Source organism: Gracilinanus agilis, chromosome 1, assembly GCF_016433145.1.
Source record: "Gracilinanus agilis isolate LMUSP501 chromosome 1, AgileGrace, whole genome shotgun sequence".
Taxonomy (NCBI): domain Eukaryota; kingdom Metazoa; phylum Chordata; class Mammalia; order Didelphimorphia; family Didelphidae; genus Gracilinanus; species Gracilinanus agilis.
In genome coordinates this window covers 103,045,734-103,064,873 of record NC_058130.1, presented here as the reverse complement: position 1 = coordinate 103,064,873, position 19,140 = coordinate 103,045,734, and positions in this window count along the sequence as shown.

Here is a 19,140-nt window from a genome sequence, read left to right as displayed (position 1 = left end):
ATCCCATTATAATCATATAACACAACTTCTTTAGCCATTTCCCAATTGATGGACATTCCTTTGGTTTCCAGTTTTTTCATAACAAAAAGCCACTGGGAATATCTTTTTACAAGTAGGTCCTTTCCCCTTATCTTTGATCTCTTTGGAATACAGTTGTAGTAGTGGTATTTCTGGGTCAAGGGGTATTCATCATTTTATGGCCCTTTGGGCATGGTTCCAAATTGCTCTTCAGAAATTCTCCAAAATGGTTTTATAAATTCACAACTCCATCAATAATTTATTGGTGTACCAATTTCCCATGTCCCTTACAATATTTGTCATTTTCCTATTTTTTCATATTAGTCAATCTGATTGGTAAGAGGTTGTACATCAGAGTTGTTTCAATTTGCATTTTTCTAATCAATAGTGATTTGGAGGGTTTTTTTATAGGACCAAAAATAATTTTAATTTCTTCGGTTTAGAATTGTCTGGTCATATACTTTGACCATTTGTCAATTTCAGAAATTCAGCTTTATAATCTTATACCTGTGATTCAGTTCTCTATATAACTGAGAAATGAGGCCTTTGTCATAGATACTATATTTTTTTTTCCTTTTTTGTTTCTCTTCTAATCTTGGTTACATTGGAATTTTTAGGCAAAATGTAGTTCACATTATCCATTTTACAATATTCTTTATGTCTTATTTGGACATAATTTCTTTCCTTATCCACAGATCTGACAGGTATGCTACTTTGTGCTCCCCTAATTTCTTTATGTCACTGCTTATTTCTAAACCATGTACACATTTTAATTTTATCCTGATATATAGTAAAAAGTCTGTGCCTAGTTTCTGCCATCCTGTTTTCTAGTTTTCCCAGCAGGTTTTGGTTAATAGTGAGTTTTTCTTCTAGAAGCTCAGATCTTTGATTTGTCAAGCACTAAATTTCTATGATCATTTAACCACCACATGATGAATGTCTAATCTATTCCATTGGTCTTTCCAGTAGTAGATTATTTTGATGGTTGTCAATTTATAATATAGCTTGAGATTTTTTCATAACTTGGCCAACTTAATTTTTTTTTCATTAATTGCTTTGATACTCTTGACCTTTTGTTCTTCCAGCAGAATTTTTTCCCTGGCTATATAAAATAAATTTTTGGTAGTTTGATTGGAATGGCATTAAATAGGTAAATTTATGTAGAATTGTCATTTTTATTATATGCACTTGGCCTGTCCATGGGTAATTAATTTCCCCCCCAAATGTGCAAATCCAACTTTATTTATACGAAAAGAATTTTGTAATTATGTTCATTTTGAGTTTCCTTTGGCAGGTATTAGCTAGGTGTTATATAGTGTCTGTAGTTCTTTTTAATGGATTTCTTTTTCTAGCTCTTATTGTTGGACTATTGACAGTATGAAGAATTACCGATGATTTATATAGGTTTATTTTATGTCCTACAACTTTAATAAAGTTGCTGATTATTTTGATTTGATTGATTCTCTAGGATTTTCTAAGTACAGCATCATATCTGCAAAGAGTGATAGTTTTATTTTCTCATTGCCATACTAATTCCTTTAATTTATTCTTTTTCTCTTATTACTATAGGAATCAGCAGGGGGAGTGGGTTCTCAGAGCTCTTAGCCCTCAGGCCACCACATCATTCCACCCATGTATACCTATAATTTGATAGGGAAAATGAAGAAACAAACAAAAAAAAACACCACCTAACTCTAAAGAATTTTTATGGCGATGAAGAGCAAGGTACAGACACAGAAGGGGACAGTGAACGCAAAGGAAATACATACTAAGTCCAAAAGAAAAAATATTTATTGGACACAGATTTTAGAAGAACTCAAAATGGACTTCAAAAACCAATTAAGAGAAACAGAAGAAAAGTGGAAAAGAGAAATGAAAGTGATGCAAGAAGAAATGGGCCAATTGAAAAGGAGAACCCAAAACTGGCAGAGGAAAATCAAGTCTCATTACTATAGATAATATTTCTATTACAATATTGAAGAGTAATTGTGATAATGGTCATCCTTGATTCAATCTTGATCTTATTGAGAATGTTTCTAGCTTATTGCCATTATTAAAAATGCTTGTTGATAGCATTAGATAGATGCTGTTTAACATTTTAAGGAATGTTCCATTGATTCCAGTGTTCTCTATTGTCTTTAATAGAAATGTGTTGTCTTTTGTCAAAGCTTATTATGTATCTATTGGGACAACAATGATTAATTTTGGTTTTGTTATTGATATGGTCAATTATGTTCATGATTTTCTTAATACTGAACAACAGTAGCATTCCTGGTATAAAATCCAGCTGGTCATAGTATAAGATTCTTGTGATATATTATCGTACTCCTTACTATTTTGTTTATGTATTTACTTTTGTATTACTGTTCCTCATGGAGGTTGGTATTGTTTTCTTTTTCTTTTTTCTTTTCTTGGTTTAGGTATCAACACTATATTTTGTTTATAAAAGAAAATAAGTGGAATTACTTCCTTAGCTAATTTTTCATATAGTTTAGGTAGTATTGAGATTAATTGTTCTTTAAAAGTTTGGTAGAATCCTGTTGTGAATATAGTTGTTTTTTTTTCCCTTAGGGAATATATTGAGGGCTAGTTCAATTTATTTTTCTGATATAGGTTTCTTTTAAGTATTATATATTTTTCTGCTAATGCATGCTATTTATGTTTTTTTAAATATTCATCTAATGTGCTTAGATGATCAAATTTATTAATGTATAATTGGGCAAAATAACTTATAATAATTACTTTCCTCTTCAATAGTTGCAATTTCTCTTTTTTCATTTTTTTGCAATTGGTAATTCAGTTTTCTTCTTTCTTTTTTTTAAATGAAATTAACCAATAGTTTATCTGTTTTGTTGCTTTCCTCCATAAAACCTCCTCCTTGTGTTATTTATTAGATCAGTGGTTTTCTTAAATTCACTTATATTAATCTCTCCTTTGTAGCCCTTTGCTAAATGTAATTTTTATACCATTATCATCTGAAAAAGTGGCATTTAATATTTCTGCTTTTCTGCATTTGGTTTTGAGGTTTTTATGTTATGTTATATGGTCAGTTTTTGTGAAGGTGCCATGTACTGCTGAGGCAAAAAGGTAGTTTATTTTTTTGACCACTCAGTTTTTTCTATAGGTCTATGAAAACTAATGTTTCCAAAATTATATTCACCTCCCTACTTTTTTTTAAATTTTTGGCTTGATTTATCTAATTCTAGGAGGGAAAGGTTACTGCCTCCTACTAATAGTTTTATTGTCTTATTTCTGTGGTGAGTGTAATTAAAATATGTTAGCCTAAAATCTATAATTTCCAGTGCCACACTCTCCTCATATTATGTGTTGACATAGGGAGAATATAAATTTGGTGAAGCCTCACCTTTTACTCTCTTGTCTTCCTGTCTCAACTTTGGTGCAGTAGGTTTTTTAAACAGGCAAGGAGAACTTCATCACATGCTCTTAATTTTGTTAAATAATTAGTTTTTTTTACTTCTATTTTCCTTTTATTATTTTACTTCAAGTGATTATTAATAAACTTTATAAAATATATTACTTGAAGTGTTGAATTTAAGTCCTACAGGTACCCTATATCAAAATATGATTTCCTTTCTCATCTCTTAATTAAATCACATTTCACTTTTGTTTTGTCTGAGATCATAATCACTGCCTTTGATTTTTTCTATTTTTTACTAGCTTTTAATTTTACTGAAACTTTTTCAGGCAATCCCCAATTGATAGACACCCTTTTATTTTGCCACAACAAAAAGAGCTGCTATAAATACTTTTGAATAGGCAGGTTGTTTGGTTGTTTTTATCCATATGTAATCTCTATGGTACCCTTGCTTTTTAAACTTTAGCTGAAGCATTGTCCATTCTGCTCCACCCCTTTTCCCTTACTCTCTATTTATCATGTTTTAATTATATTCTTGTAGACAGCATATTGTTGGATTCTAACTTTTAATCCACTCTGTTCTCTGTATAGTTAGAGAATTTTGTAGTCCTTCAGTATTTCCCAAAATTCCTTTTAATCTCTCCACCATGTTGTGTGATCATGTTTTGTATATAGTTGTGGGGAACTCTGCCTCTCTCTCTCTTTTCTCATGACTATAGCTTAGTTAGCCAGCTTTTTTTACTTTAGCTTTATTAATAAACTTTACAAAATATAATACTTAACTATTGTATATTAATTTTGAAGCTTACATTTTTGGCAACCATGAAGGGATAGAATTAAAAAAAAAAATTAAGCCTTTGAGAAATGAAGAGCCTAGATAAATTTTGCAAGCCATGTGTCCTGTGCTCTCCCAACCCAGCTGCCAGCTCTCTTGCCACTGTTGAGTGGTCCCTGTCCAGCCTGCAGCCTCTGCTTTCCATAACCAGACCAGCTGCTAAAAGCCTGCTGCTTGTCCCGCCATTTTTTTCCATGTAAAGGTGAGACCCCCAAACCCTTTGGCCATCCCCAAACCCCCAACATGGGCTTTCCAGCCTGTCTTAGCCATTTTCAGAGGGGGAACACAGCATGGAACAGAAAAAAATGCACAATTCAGTTCTACCTCCTTCTAGTTTTCAAGCAGATTTTTTTAAAAAGATAACTTTGGGCTCCTACTGAAGGCTGCTACTGATGGTTTTTTTCCACAGGGAAGGTAGAAAGGAGAAATAAATAGATTTGAAGACAGAGTTATGGGAAATAAGCTTTTGATTTTTTTTCCTGACCCAAAATATCAGGGGTAGTCTGTATTTCATATTCAAATACCCTTTTGTTCTCCTAGGCATTTTTGCCCCTAGGGAGAAGGGGAGAGAAAAATACTTTTCTACTCCTACTCCAGTCAGCTTTATTTAAGAAGTAAACATGCTAAAAAGCATGACCTGGCCTCCCTATTTCAAACAGCTCCCATTCTGAGAGAGTATTACAAAGCTAGCACAGCTTAGATTTTTAGAATATCTTTTCTTACTATTGTTCCTGGGTGCACTGGTCCTTGCATCTAACTTGAATAATCTTAAAATTCAGATGGGAGGGGCAGCTGGGTAGCTCAGTGGACTGAGAGTCAAGCCTAGAGATAGGAGGTCCTAGGTTCAAACCCGGCCTCAGCCACTTCCCAGCTGTGTGACCCTGGGCAAGTCACTTGACCCCCATTGCCCACCCTTACCAATCTTTCACCTATGAGACAATACACCAAAGTACAAGGGTTTAAAAAAAATTAAAAAAAACATTAAAAAAAAATTCAGATGGAAGGTTCATCTTACATCCCCTTACTATTTTGGCCTGGCCAGTCTCTGCAACTCATCCCATAGGTCATCCACACTGTGCCCAGTGCATGTATGGGGACCTCCGGAGCTGTGATAAAAGAAATGCGAATGGATAATAAATATTGGGGAGGGGAAGGAACCTTAATGAGACCTGGAGGTGAACTTTAGACCTTTTCATACTCTATCATTTTATTGCTTGCAAACTATCTTCAGTTTGTTTCACTCCATGAGAGTGAAGAAGCCTATTGGGATTGGATAAAAGGACTTTTGACTTCAATGTCTTTGTCCCTATCATTGCTGATTGTATTATGTTGATTGTTTTAAGGTATATATATATATATATATATATATATATATATATATATATATATACACATACATACATACATATGTATATATGTATATATATATATATATATGTTATAAAGAATGTTGAACTAAAGGTAGAAAACAAAATTAAAGTTCCTGCCAGAAAAGTTTTATATATAAAGCATGAAGCCAAAAGTAGCTTCTGCATGCATGATATTTTAACTCTTCAGTTTAATCTACTTCTACCAGAACAATCTAGATTCTTGGTCACACTTTAGATCCAAATAAGCTTTCATCAGCAATGCAGAGATTAATATTTCTAGGCTCTTATGCCAAATTTTGGAATAATGGCAATAAGTTTGTTAAAAACATCTTTGCCAAAGTTGAAAGATTTGCTAGATCTGTGGAACTTGCGACAAGTATCCATCAGTCATATTTTTTTAAATACCATACAGCAAGTGGCTATATAGAGACTAATGTGAATGCTATACAATAGTGGATTTGTTTGCTATTGTCATTAAATGGGCTATTGTGAATTTTGGGAATTTGTGTACTTTCTTTGAATGTGGATTACCTGCTGCATTACTGTTTTATAAAGTTGTTGCTTTGTGAAAATAATTTACATTCACATAGTGGTTCATGACCAAGTTAAAAAAGGAAATGGATCTCATTTTGGGTGAGAAACTTTTGTATTCTACCTCTCCTTGGCTGACACAGTGTGTCACTGATTTTAAGCTATATATTTTTGATTTTTAAAACATTTTTATTATTGTTTTTCTTCCTGCATGAGCAACACAGAATTTGAGTTTTATTTTTCTTTCCTTTTTTGAACTTGAAGCACATACTATCACTATCAAAAAGTTTTGGGTTTTTTTTTTTTTTTTATTTTGCACTAGGGCAAGTTTAAAAATGTCCATTCCCCTTAATGTCAATGCATACCCAAAAAGCTTTAGACCAGTGATTCCCAAAGTGGGTGCCACTGCCCCATGGTGGGTGCTGCAGCGATCTGGGGGGGGGTGCAGTGATAGCCATAGGTGCATTTAGCTTTCCTATTAATTGCTATTAAATTTAAAAAAAATTAATTTCCAGGAGTGCTAAGTAATATTTTTTTCTAGAAAGGGGGCAGTAGGCCAACAAAGTTTGGGAACCACTGCTTTAGACTATAAAAATAATGTCATTGATTGTTTAAAAAAATAATGGGACTTTGCTTAATGATTCCGTCTGATTCCAAAAGAAGGGTACAAAAAAAGAGCAACCGCACAGTACCAAAGAAGCAAAAAGCTAACCTGCATAGTGCCTATTGAGCACAAGGTCAAAGAAATCTATCCCAGTGGGAATGATGAAATTTTGAGCCAAGACAAGAGGACTTGAACTTATTTGGGGTTTGAGGATGCAGCTGTTTTGACATATGTCAGAGGAAAATTTCCCTGAACCCTAACAAGCACCTTGCTTTGGCTGCCTTCCTGGATCCATTATTCCTAAGAAAAAAGGTAAAATCAGACCAGAGAAATGCTATTTCCAATTTTCTCCTGAAATCTAGCCCCTTTTCTGTCTTTCATAGTCTGTCAAACTTTCTTTAGTCCTGGTTACTGATTGGGTAAATGCATAATTACTTAATACTTTAATTGGGCCCTGATTCAATGACTTGTTATAGGTTTATTTTTCCTTTACTTGGGTTTTTTAGAAATAAAACTGATATTTTATATTTCATCCACAAATTATTTTTTCTCTTTTATTTGGATTTTTTGAAGTTTTGATTTCTTTTGCCAATTGATTCATATATCTCATAACTCAGCCATGCATCCTTGAGTGATTCCTCTGTTTGTTATTATCCTCTTCAGGGGGGAGGACTATGTTATTGTTGTGAACTTTGATTTGAATTTGAGCCTAATTTAGAACAAGAGACTACCTCCCAGAATCCAGAAATTGAATTTTTTGGAGAAAGCACCATGAAGATGCCTGCAGAGACCACAAGCTGCACAAAAAAAACCAGAGTGAACTTTGGGATATGCTAAATTGAACTATGGGGGGGGGTTGAATGCATTTTTTTGAGTGTATACTCTTATGCCAAAGGAGACTGCCCCCCAAATTGATTTTTTGTCAATGTAACAATCATTACTTTTGTTCTTTTTATTTTTTAATTCCCTTTTATCCCCAAATGATTATAACTTAAAAGTTGATTATGTTTAAAATGATCCCTTTTGGGAGGCTGATCTCCCAAAAGGATCACAGGAGGAATGTATAGTTAGAGAATTTCGTACCTTGGACTTCATGCCCCAGAAGTCCTTCAGTATTTTTCAAAATTTCTTTTAATCTCTCCACCACGTTGCATGGTCATGTTTTTGATATAGTTGTGGGGAACTCTCTTTTCTTGTGACTGTGGTTTGGTTAGCTAGCTTTTTTACTTTAGTTATTATTAATAAACTTTATAAAATATAATAATTATGATATATTAATTTTGAAGCATACATATTTTACCAATTGATGGGTAAGTTCATCCCATTCACATTCATTGTTATGATTATCACTGTGTGTTTCTCTCTTTCTTATTTTTACTCTGCTTATCTTTCCTTTTTTCTCCTCTCAGCCTTTCATTGCTCAGATGTTTTGCTTCTGACAATATGCCTTTCTCTTCTTCCTTTTCTATAAGGTAAAATAGGTTTCTAGATGCAATTAAGTGTGGATTTTATTCCCACATTCAATTCCAATGAGATTTAGGTTCAAGTATTACCCACCATTCCTCTACATTCCCTTCCAATGAATTGATTCTTACATGTCTCTTCACATGAGAAAATTTACCTCTAATTTTTTTCTACTTTTCTCTTTTTCCAGTGTGTTCTTCCTTATCTCTTCATTTTATAATCTATAGTCATTTTATAATCTATAGACTGTCTATATTTGCTCCTCCTCACTGCCCTAATTCTAAAAAAATTTTTTTAACTATCTTTAATACATTAATTATCCTAAGTAATTTGGGTACATTGAGCATCTCAAGTATCACAGATATTTTAAATATCTTGATTATCTCTTCTCCATGCAGAATAATCAGTTTAACCCCATTAATTCCCATTAGTAAATAAATATCTTAAATACTTTAAGTACCTTAAGTATCTCATATTATAGATATCTTAAGTATCCAAGTTATCATTTTCCCATATAGGAATATAATGAGTTTAGTGCCAATGATTCCTTTGAGTTTCCTCTTCTTTGTTTAACTTTTTATGCTTCACTTGAGTGTCAGATTTGATCATCAAATTTTTTTTTTTTGCCTCTGATCTTTTCATCAGGAATGCCTGGAAATCCTATTTCATTAAATATCAACTTCTTTCCCTGACTATTATGTTAAGGTTTCCTAGGTAAATGATTCTTTGTTTTAGTTGTGAATTCCTTGCCTTACAAAATATTGTATTCCATGCTTTCTGATCCTTTAATGTATAAGCAACTAGATCCTGTCATCTTGACTCTAATGTCACAATATTTGAATCATTTTTTCCTGGTTGTTTACAGAATTTTCTCCTAGGCCTGGGAGTTCTGGAACTTGGCTATAATATTACTGTGAAATTTAGAATCTCTTTTAAGAGGTGATTATTGGATTCTTTTAATTTCTATTCCCCTCTCTTGTTCAAGGACATTAGGGAAGTCCAACCTGATAATTTCTTATAACATAGTATCCAGGCTATTGATGATGATGATGATGATGATGATGGCTTTCAGGCATTCCACAGATTCTTAAGTTATCTCTCCTGGATTTTTTCCAGGTCAGTTTTTTTACAGTAAGATATTTCAGATTTTATTTTACTTTTTCATTCTTTTGAATTAGTTTTTATTGTTCACTGCTATCTTATGGAATCATTAACTTCCATTTCTAAAATTCTAATTTTTAGGCAGCCAATTTCTTCCATGAAAATTTGTACTTCCTCTTTTAGTAACTTGTTTTCTTGTTTGAAGTTTTGAACTTCCTTTTTAGAAAGCTATTTTCTTCAGTGAATTTTTGTTTTAATCTATTAACTTTTCTATATTTTCTAATTTTTCTTCCAAGTCTCTTATTATTTTTTAAGCCTTTTTTAAAGTTCTTTTAAGAGTTGATTTTGAACCCAATGCTCTTTCACATTTTCCTGTGAGGATTCATACATTTTAATTTTGGTGTTTCTGTCATCTTGTATTTTGACCATCTCTTGCTTTGATCACTTTGTGGGGCTTTTTTCCTGACTTTAGCTATATGTTAAAACTTATCTCTGTTCCTGGAGTAAAGAAAGTACTGTCCATATTTTGTACTGTGGCCTATTGCAGTTCCTGTGGTCACCTTGGCTAATTTTTATGCCCCAGATTTAGCATTTTGTAGAGGCATCCTGGTGTATTGTTGCAGGGAGGTTTGTAACTGTACTATCCAGGTGCTTCTTGTGATGCATCACATTTAATTCCATCTTCTCCTACCAAGGATGGAAATCTTTTGGCTAAATTATTTTCACTGTTGGCAATTCTGCATTGCACCAGACTTTGCTACAGCTGGACTGTTCTGGACCTCATTCCTCCCACTGACACCTCTTCTTTATTGCATTGGTTTGTACTTTACCCCTGCTGAATCTGAACCCAGTTGTGTGCCTCCCACTGCTATTTGCACTATATTGTGCTGAGTCCCAAGTGGGTGCTCTGGATTGTTTTTTCCCCTCCTTCCACAGTTAGATGAACACTCTTTGCTTTCTATCAACACTGTTCTTGACTGGAGCACTATTTCATTCTACTTCTGTTCCTTCTAGTGCACCAAGATTCATTTTGTGGCATATTTGTTTTTTGTGGTCTTCTGGAGAATGATTGGGTAGCTCTAAATGTTCCTTACTCTGCCATACTCTGTCAATTGGACTTTGGAACTCCAAAACAATTATCTATTTTGTGTTCCTCACTACCTTAGGGCTTTAAGATGGTACTTCTTTTCCACATAGAAACTCTGCATATTGGCTGGAAAGTCTGACAGACTTTTAGGGATAATATTTTTTACTAATTACTGTTCTTTCTGAGCCATGTTAGTAAATCAATATTTTGTTAAAATTTTAATCCTTTCCACTGGCTGATTGTTACTAGGAAGCAGAGCACTGTGAGCTACAGTGCTAGAAATAGCCTTTCCCCATTTTCCTTAACTAGGGAACTACCCCTCTGAGGATTACAGACTTTGAGTGGGAATCCAGTTTTGGGTCTGAGGAGGTGGCTCAGAGATTATATTACAATAGAACATCTCATGTCTTCCTTTGGTTTATATGTGGTATGTTAGAAATTTTAACTAGAATTTGTGATATGAATCCCAAATGAGAAGACAAGAAGTTTATCACCAAATAAATTATTGAAAGGAATCCAAAGGAACAGAGATAAATCCATTTGATACCCCAAATAACAGAAACTGAACATTTAGATTCATAGTCACTTTAAGAATTAAAATGAACAAGAGAGTCAATCTAGTTCAACCCACTGATGAATTGATGCTATCTGTAGTATCTCTGCCTCTTTTTAAACACATATACTATTAAAGAGTTTACCACTCAATGAGAAAATCCATTCCATTTTCACACAGCTCTTCTTATCTAAAAGTTCTTTCCATATTATTCTGAAAAATTCCTTTTTTTGTAAATCATATTCTTTGATTCTGTCTCCATATTCTGGAACTAAACAGGATCCTTTCAATCTATCTAGCAAAGAAAAACTTTCCAAATATTTGAAGAGTCTTTTTAAAAATCATGAAAGATGTGGGAAGGTGAGAAAAAGTTTAAGGCTATTTATGTCTCCCCCATACCCTTCTAAAAAAGCTGCTTCTAGGTAAGTAAAAATCAATTTCTGTCTCTCCTTGTTTCTCTGCTTATCTTTTTGTCCTTCTGTCTCTCTGTCTTTATATTTGTCTCTGTTTGTCTGTCTGTCTGTCTCTCTCTATATATACATATATATGTGTACACACATATATTTATATATTATACTGACTTACAAATACATGTATATGTACATTTATAAAATAACTGTGTATTTCATACTCAGGTTAGTATCTGTGTCTATAGCTATATTTATATACATCCAGATAGACAGACCTGAGTGACCAGTAACACCAGAATTTTCCAAGACTATAATTAATATTACTAACAATGGAGAATTACCTGATGCATTGCATTTCATATTGTTTAAATTTGCATATAGTTCTCATGTAGAGTGGGATACACTAATCAGAAAAAGCAATCCAGAACCTAGGGACCTTTAATAAGAAACATCTTCTGTATAATTTCTCAACAAGAACTGCATGTAAGTGGCAGGGAGAAGAATTTCTAGTGCGTTACTTTGACAACATTATCATTTTTGATGTTCATGTTTATATCCACACCAAGATTAAAGTGAAATGCATTTTGAGTGAGAAAATGTTCATGAAGATTCCCCCAGATAATCTATTTCATAAAGTATTAAGTGCCTGAGGCTAAAACCTAGTTTGGCTCTTCTGTCCAAGTAAGTATAACATATTTATGAGAAGAAAAAAAAACTAGCCACCTTTAAGTTGTCTATTATGCATCAAAACTGTTAATTGGCATGTCATATTTCAATCTCAGGTTCTCTGTGATAACATTTTGATCCATTGTGATGTTATAGTCCTAAATTCCACATCATATGAAAAAGTATTCCTGTTAATGCTACTTAATTTAATTATTTATTGATCCTTGACTTTACAATAAGGTTAGCCATTCAAATGAGAAAATAATAAGAAATATATTTTTTCTGCTGAAGAAGCATTTCCATATCATTTAAAATTCCCTCCTTGTTTTCTAACATTTTGGAGGGTTGGTATCCCAGAACTTATTCTTGGTAAATTTAAAATCCCAGCATGATGCCCACCATTTTTCCTAGTGTGCTTCTTGAATCAAACTGGATTCATTTTTTCATAAATCTTAGTTGATCCACTCCAAGAATGAATCAAAGCTTAGTCACGTAGTAAACCAGAATTTGTACAACTCCATTTGGTTTTTGAAAATTTGGGGTATTTCTGATGTGACCAAAAGGTTTTTATTAGTTAAAAAGAAAAAAAAATTCTAAAACTAATCTTCCTTCCCAATTGATATGATTTTCTATTCATAGAAACTGTATTCAAAATGGTTATGTCCTGTGGTAGGATAAGAAACCAAAAAATATGAAAAAAATTGTAAAACATGAATATACATACATATATACATATACATATTCATTTTTGGACATAGACACACATATACACAAATGTGTAACTGAGGCAAACATGGTTAAGTGACTTGTCCAAGGTCACACAAATAGTAAATATCTGACATCATATTTGAACACAAAAAGATGAATTTTCCTCATTTCAGAAACTGTGCTTTGTCCATTGACCCATCCAACTGCTCTATTATGAAACTTTAAGTTTTATGAAGCATTACAAATGCATTATCCTATTTAATCTTTACAATTTTGATAGATTTATACTACAGAAATTATCATCTCTATTTTACTGACACAGAAATTGATGCCCAATGAAAGCTCTGCCTGTAATCCTGGAGTGATTCTCAGGGGCAAGATTCAAACCCAGATCTCTTCTTATGTCAGTCTCAACACTATCTATTATGCATACTGCCTTACTTAAGTAAATGTTTGTTGCTTTCTAAAATTTTCCCAATACGATAAAAAATCAGCAAAGTATGTTTATTTATTTGAAAACATAGGCTGTGTTTCTGTAGCTTGTAAATTGACAGAAACAGGATCAGATAGGTTTTCTAGGTCATTATGCCAACCAACTGCTGAGAAATAAATAGGATTATTTCACAGTTAATCCAATTCTCTAGTAAAACTCTCTAAAGAATGTCCCCTCATCCCCAAATCAGATGAACCATGAAACAGTATGATTGATTTTTCAAGCTTGCTTTGACATGCAGGAAGTTGATATGGTCATTCAGACCACATCAACCTTATATGTATGTTCAAAACTATCCTAAGACTTAATTTTAAATCTCTCTAGAATGTGGAATGAGATTAAACTACTATTGATGGAATTTTAAGAAGCCATATACACCAAATTACACAGTAAACATTTTTGGACATTTTTAGCTTCTAACCATTTTGAAATTTTTACATAGAGAACTTTCATGAATTTAAAATTAATCTTACTTTTGACAGAATACATGTATATTTGAGAGGAAATTACAGAGTTTCAGAAATGAAAGGGAACCTAGTGAGCATCTAATCCAACTTTTATTTTTACAAATGAGGAAACTGAGAGCTAGAGAGAAGAAATGGCTTGCCCAAGGCCACACAACTGATACATGGAACAGTTTGGATTCATAATCACAGAATTATAAACATTCATATTTGAAAGGTGACCTCAGTAGCCATCTCACTAAACTAAGAGATGAAATAAAATCCATTCTGTTAGATAAATATCCATCCAGTTTGAAGGTGTCCAGAGGAGAAGGAGACTCAATACTTCCCAGAGTAATTCATTTCATTGTATTTTGACCCAATTATTAGGATATTTTCCACTTATATAAAACACATATTGAATTTTTTTCAACTCCATTGGTCATTTCCAGTTATGCACTCTGATACCAACAGAAGTCTATTCTTTCTTCCACATCGTGCCTTTTCAAAAACATCAACGTAAGTATTTTTTCATTCTAAGTCTCCCCTCATTCAAGTTAACCATATTGTTATTACAAATAATTCCCCTTATGGGTTCAACTCTAGGCTCCTGAGATTCTTGGTTGCCCATCTCTGTATCATCACCAACTTATTATCAACTCCAAACTTTGGATTCTGAGTACATGAAGAAAGCTGCTTACAAAGACTCTGTTTGTTATTATGATTTTTCATCTCATTGTATCTACTGTTTATAATGTATGTTAGCTTTTACTTATCTCCTCTAATTCATTGGTTTGAGTATTTTATAATGATTTCAGAGTGATGGCATATCCAAATGAGGTGAGGGAAGAGTCAGATTTAGGGTTTGAAGAACAGGGCTTGAATTCTTACTGTCACAATAGTTAGTTATGGACAAATGACTAAAACTGTCTAAACCTCAGCTCACTCATTATTAAAATGGGGAGAATAATAATTTCAATTCACTTCTATTTAGGATTATTGTTTATTTTATTTAAAGCATATCAATGTCAATTCAGTTGTGTCTACCTCTTCATGGCCCCATTTGTGATTTTTGTCACATATATACATCTCCAGTTCATTTTTAAGTTGAGGAAACTGAGGCAAGTAAGCTATTTGCCCAGTCACATAGTCATAATTATCTGACATCATGTTTGAACTCCTAATGATGAATCTTCCTGATTCCAGCAACAGTGCTCTATCCTCAGTGGCACCGACTTGGCATCAATAATGAATATGCTGAGCACTCAGGAAAATAAAGGCAAGAATGAAATAGTCCCTGCCCTCAAAAGGCTTAACTTTTCCTGATGGTTCTGAGCAAAGATACTTTGTAAACTTTATTTAAATATATTATTGTGAGTTATTACTTTCAACTCTTGGATTGCATGTGTCTTAAAATATGTCAAAATTAGAAAGTTTGAGATCAAATGGCCTTCCTTACCTTAAACCTCAGAAGATAATTGAAATGTATTAAACTTCCAAGAGAATCGTATCATAGAGCTTATATCAATACAACAAAAAGATGTTTTACATGTAAAGGTATGTCTTTTTTGGACTACATCTTCATTTTGTAAAATATGAGCCTGTTTTATATTAGAGTAGATTATATATTCTAAAACACATTCTTATGCATTGATGAATGAATGATTCTCACTTGAGTTTGATAGCACTGGTCTAAATCATTGATTGTTATTTTTTTTGTGCATCACAAGTCCTTTTGGCATGTGGCATTGACCCTTCTCAGAGTAATTTCTCTGAACTTGTAAGGCAAAATGTATAGGATTATAGGAAATCATAGAGAATAAAAGGAAAGAACTATATAAACAAAGATATCAAAAATATACATATATATATACATATATGTGTGTATGTAGGGATGTATGTGTGTGTTTATATATACACAAACACAAACACATATTCAAGGACACAAATAATAATTCCTTTTTCCAAAGGATTTGTGACTCTGGGTGACTATTTGCATATGACAAAGCCATAAAAGTCCTAAAAAAGACCCTGAACTGGTAAAAGAGATAATAAAATATATATAACCCCCTAATTCCATGATGGAGAGGTTATGGCACATGGGTCAAAGATGGCACACAGAGACCTCTCTGTGGGCACACGTAGGTCCCTGCTGTGGCAGGCTGGGAACTTGGCCCTATTCCTGAATTCAGGGAGTGGGGGATTCTAACCCCTCCTCTTCACTCCCTGGCCTCCCCTAGCCTCCCCCAGCCTAGCAGCAGCAGCAGCTATGCCCTTCAGGCCCCCAGGAGCTAAGTAGCAGTAGTGAGCATGGCGGTCATGCCCCACTGGCCTCAGGAGCTGAGGGGTACAACTGGTCCAGGGCTGTATCTGTATACAGCCTGGCTGTACCTCCCAGACAAAAGGGAAGGCTTTGGGGCACTGGAGTGTCTCTGTGAAGCTTGGACCCTCATCAGGGGCGGATGGGGCACTACACACAATCAGGGGGCAGGGCACACCCTTGGGGTTGAGCACTAGCATGCAGTCAGGAGTGGGTGGAGCATGACTCATGTCCCTGAAAACTCCAAAAAAGGTTTTCCTTCACTGATATAGGTCATAGATTGCCTCTTTTCAGGATCAGAGATGAGGGGAAACAAACTGGGAAAGCTTGAACCCCAAGGATTGTCTTTGTGATTATCAGTCAAATAGTGTATGATTCCTTATAGTCAAACTATAGAGATCATTGCAAAGTTGATTTAGAAAAGAACAGGACCTTAAAGATTGTGGAGTTCAACCCTTTCATTTTATAGAAGAGGAAACTGAGACCTAAAAAAGTAATCTGACTTCACAATGTTAATGCAGCTAGGATATGTTTGAGATGGATTCAGACACAGGTCTCAGTGACTCTTACTTCAACTCTGTGTTCTATTCTTTGCTTCCATTATATGTAATGTTGTCCCATACCAGAAAAAAAGAAGTTAATAGGCAAATAGGTAAGAAGGATTTCTTTGCCTTCTCTCCTACTTTCTGCCTGTGATGAAGCATCCCTCACAGTTTACTATGCTTCCAGGGGACCCCACACACAGGAGGCTTCAGCTAATCCCAGGATAAGTAGTTTTCCTCCTTCCAAAAGAGCAGAGTGGGTGAGTTGTGAACTGACACAACCATTCTGCAGAACAATTGGGAACCATGCCCAAAGGGCCATCCAACTACATACCCTTTGACTCAGCAATATCAATACTAGTTTTTTTTTTATCCTAAAGATATTAAAGATAGGGAGAAAGAACCTACACATATAAAAATATTTACAGCAGCAATTTTTGTGGTGGCGAAGAACTGAAAACTAAATGAATGGCTATCACTTGGGGAATGGCTGAACAAGTTATGGTATATCCTAGTAGTGGAATTTATATTGTGTCATAAAAAGTTGATCACATACATACACACACACACACACACACACACACACACACACACACACCTGGAAAGACTTATATGAAGTGATAGGAAGTGAAGAAAATAGAAACAGAAGAATGTCGTACTTGGTAAAAATAGTTTATGATGATCAACTGTGAATGACCACCATTATCAGCAAAGCAAGTTTGGATTTTTAAATTAATATTCAATAATTCCAAAGTACAATATTTATAAAGATTTATTCATATTTACCTAGAGAGCTAGGGAAAACAAGGAATGTTCACCATTCAACTCACATGGAAAAGAGAGAGTGTAGCAGAGCGAACCCAAACTATATACAGATCACATAATGACCCATGTATACAAAAGGCAAAAGGAATTGTAGGTAAAATACAGAAAAGAATTTTGGGCAATGCAGTTCCAGGGGTTCAAGATTTTCCAACTATACACAAGGATCTTCAACAACTTCAAGAGACTCACAACAATATAAAAGGATATCCATTACCATAGAAAGAATCAGTGGAGTCCAAATGCAAATTGAAACATTTCATCCTTTGCTTTATTTCTTCTTGCCCAGTGTCACGTAGCTAGTAAATATCTAAGTTCAAATTTGAACCCAGGAAAATGAGGCTTTCTAAATCTAGGCCTGTTACTCTATCCACTATTTTACCTAGCTGCCCCAAGAAGCACACTTATACATGGTTACAACAAGAAGGAAGTCCACAGCTCTAGGAGAAATGTCAAATTATTACAAGCATATAATAAGCACTGTGTGACAGGATTCTTTTAAGTGCTAGGGTTATAAATACAAGGTAAAAGAAAGACAATTCTTGTCCCCTAGGAGCTTATATGGTAATTTTTTTTATAAAAGGAAGATGAAAAGTGTTGGTGAGAAGGAGGCATATACTTGAGAAAGGCCACAATGAAGAAAAAAGTCCAAAGAGGAATAAATATGTAAATGGGGATGGCCTAATCACTTTCCTTAAAGTAGAGGGTTTGGCAACACAGAGGCACCACTTCACACCTAACAGTTTGACCAATACAACAGTAAAGGAAAGTGGTAAATGTTGGAGAGGATGTGGGATGTGTCAAAATTGGGACACTAATACATTATTGGTAGATACAACTATTGGAGTCATCTTTCATATCATTGTATTTATGGTTTTATTTTGGGCTTTTGGTTATATATGCATGTGCTCTTACAACAATGACCAGTATGGAAGTGTATTTTGCATGACAAGGAAATATTTTTTTCCTAATTAAAAGAAATAAATAAAATAGAGGATTTGGGAGGAATTAACCAATCAAAGGAAAAAAACTATAGAGCTGAAGTCTTTTCTTTTCTTTTGTTCTTTAGAGCTGAAGTCTTAATGAAATTTGATTAGGGTTCTAAGTCATGGTGGAGTAAAAAGTTCAGAGAGTTAGAGAGCAGAGAAAAATGGAGTGGTACAAAGTGGTATAATTATGAAGAAGAAGATCACTTCTCAGTAGCTGAATTTACTAATTTTAAAAAAAAAGGGGGGAAATCTGAGCTGGAACTTGAACAATAGATTGAAATAGATGGAAATTCAATAGGTGGAAATTTGATAATAAGGCTGATAGGTTAAAAAGACCAAAGAAAACAAAGAGATGAGAGAAAGCAATTTTTTTTTGTTTGGCGAAATATTGAGAACAGAATACTTGCAATAGAATTTGTGTGTGTGTGTGTGTGTGTGTGTGTGTGTGTGTATGTATGTGTGTATGTGTGTGTGATTTCTTCTAACATCTTAGTGATATATTTGATGATACTTCTTTCCAGTATAATCTTAGAACGATACAATTCATTAAAAATCCTAAGAAGAAAATCCCAACAATAAATCTGCATTTTTTAAAAAAATGATCAAATAACAGAACTCACTATGAAGAATAATGTAGCAAAAGGAGTAAAAATCCATCAAGCTAATATATAGAAGTTAAAATGTGCTCAAAATTTTAATCTTCTACCCCAAAAAAGAAAAGAAAATGTACATGTGTATCATTCTCAAAAAGCAATCTATTCACATTTTTCTTTCAGTATTTACATGATATTAAAATAATTGGTATTAT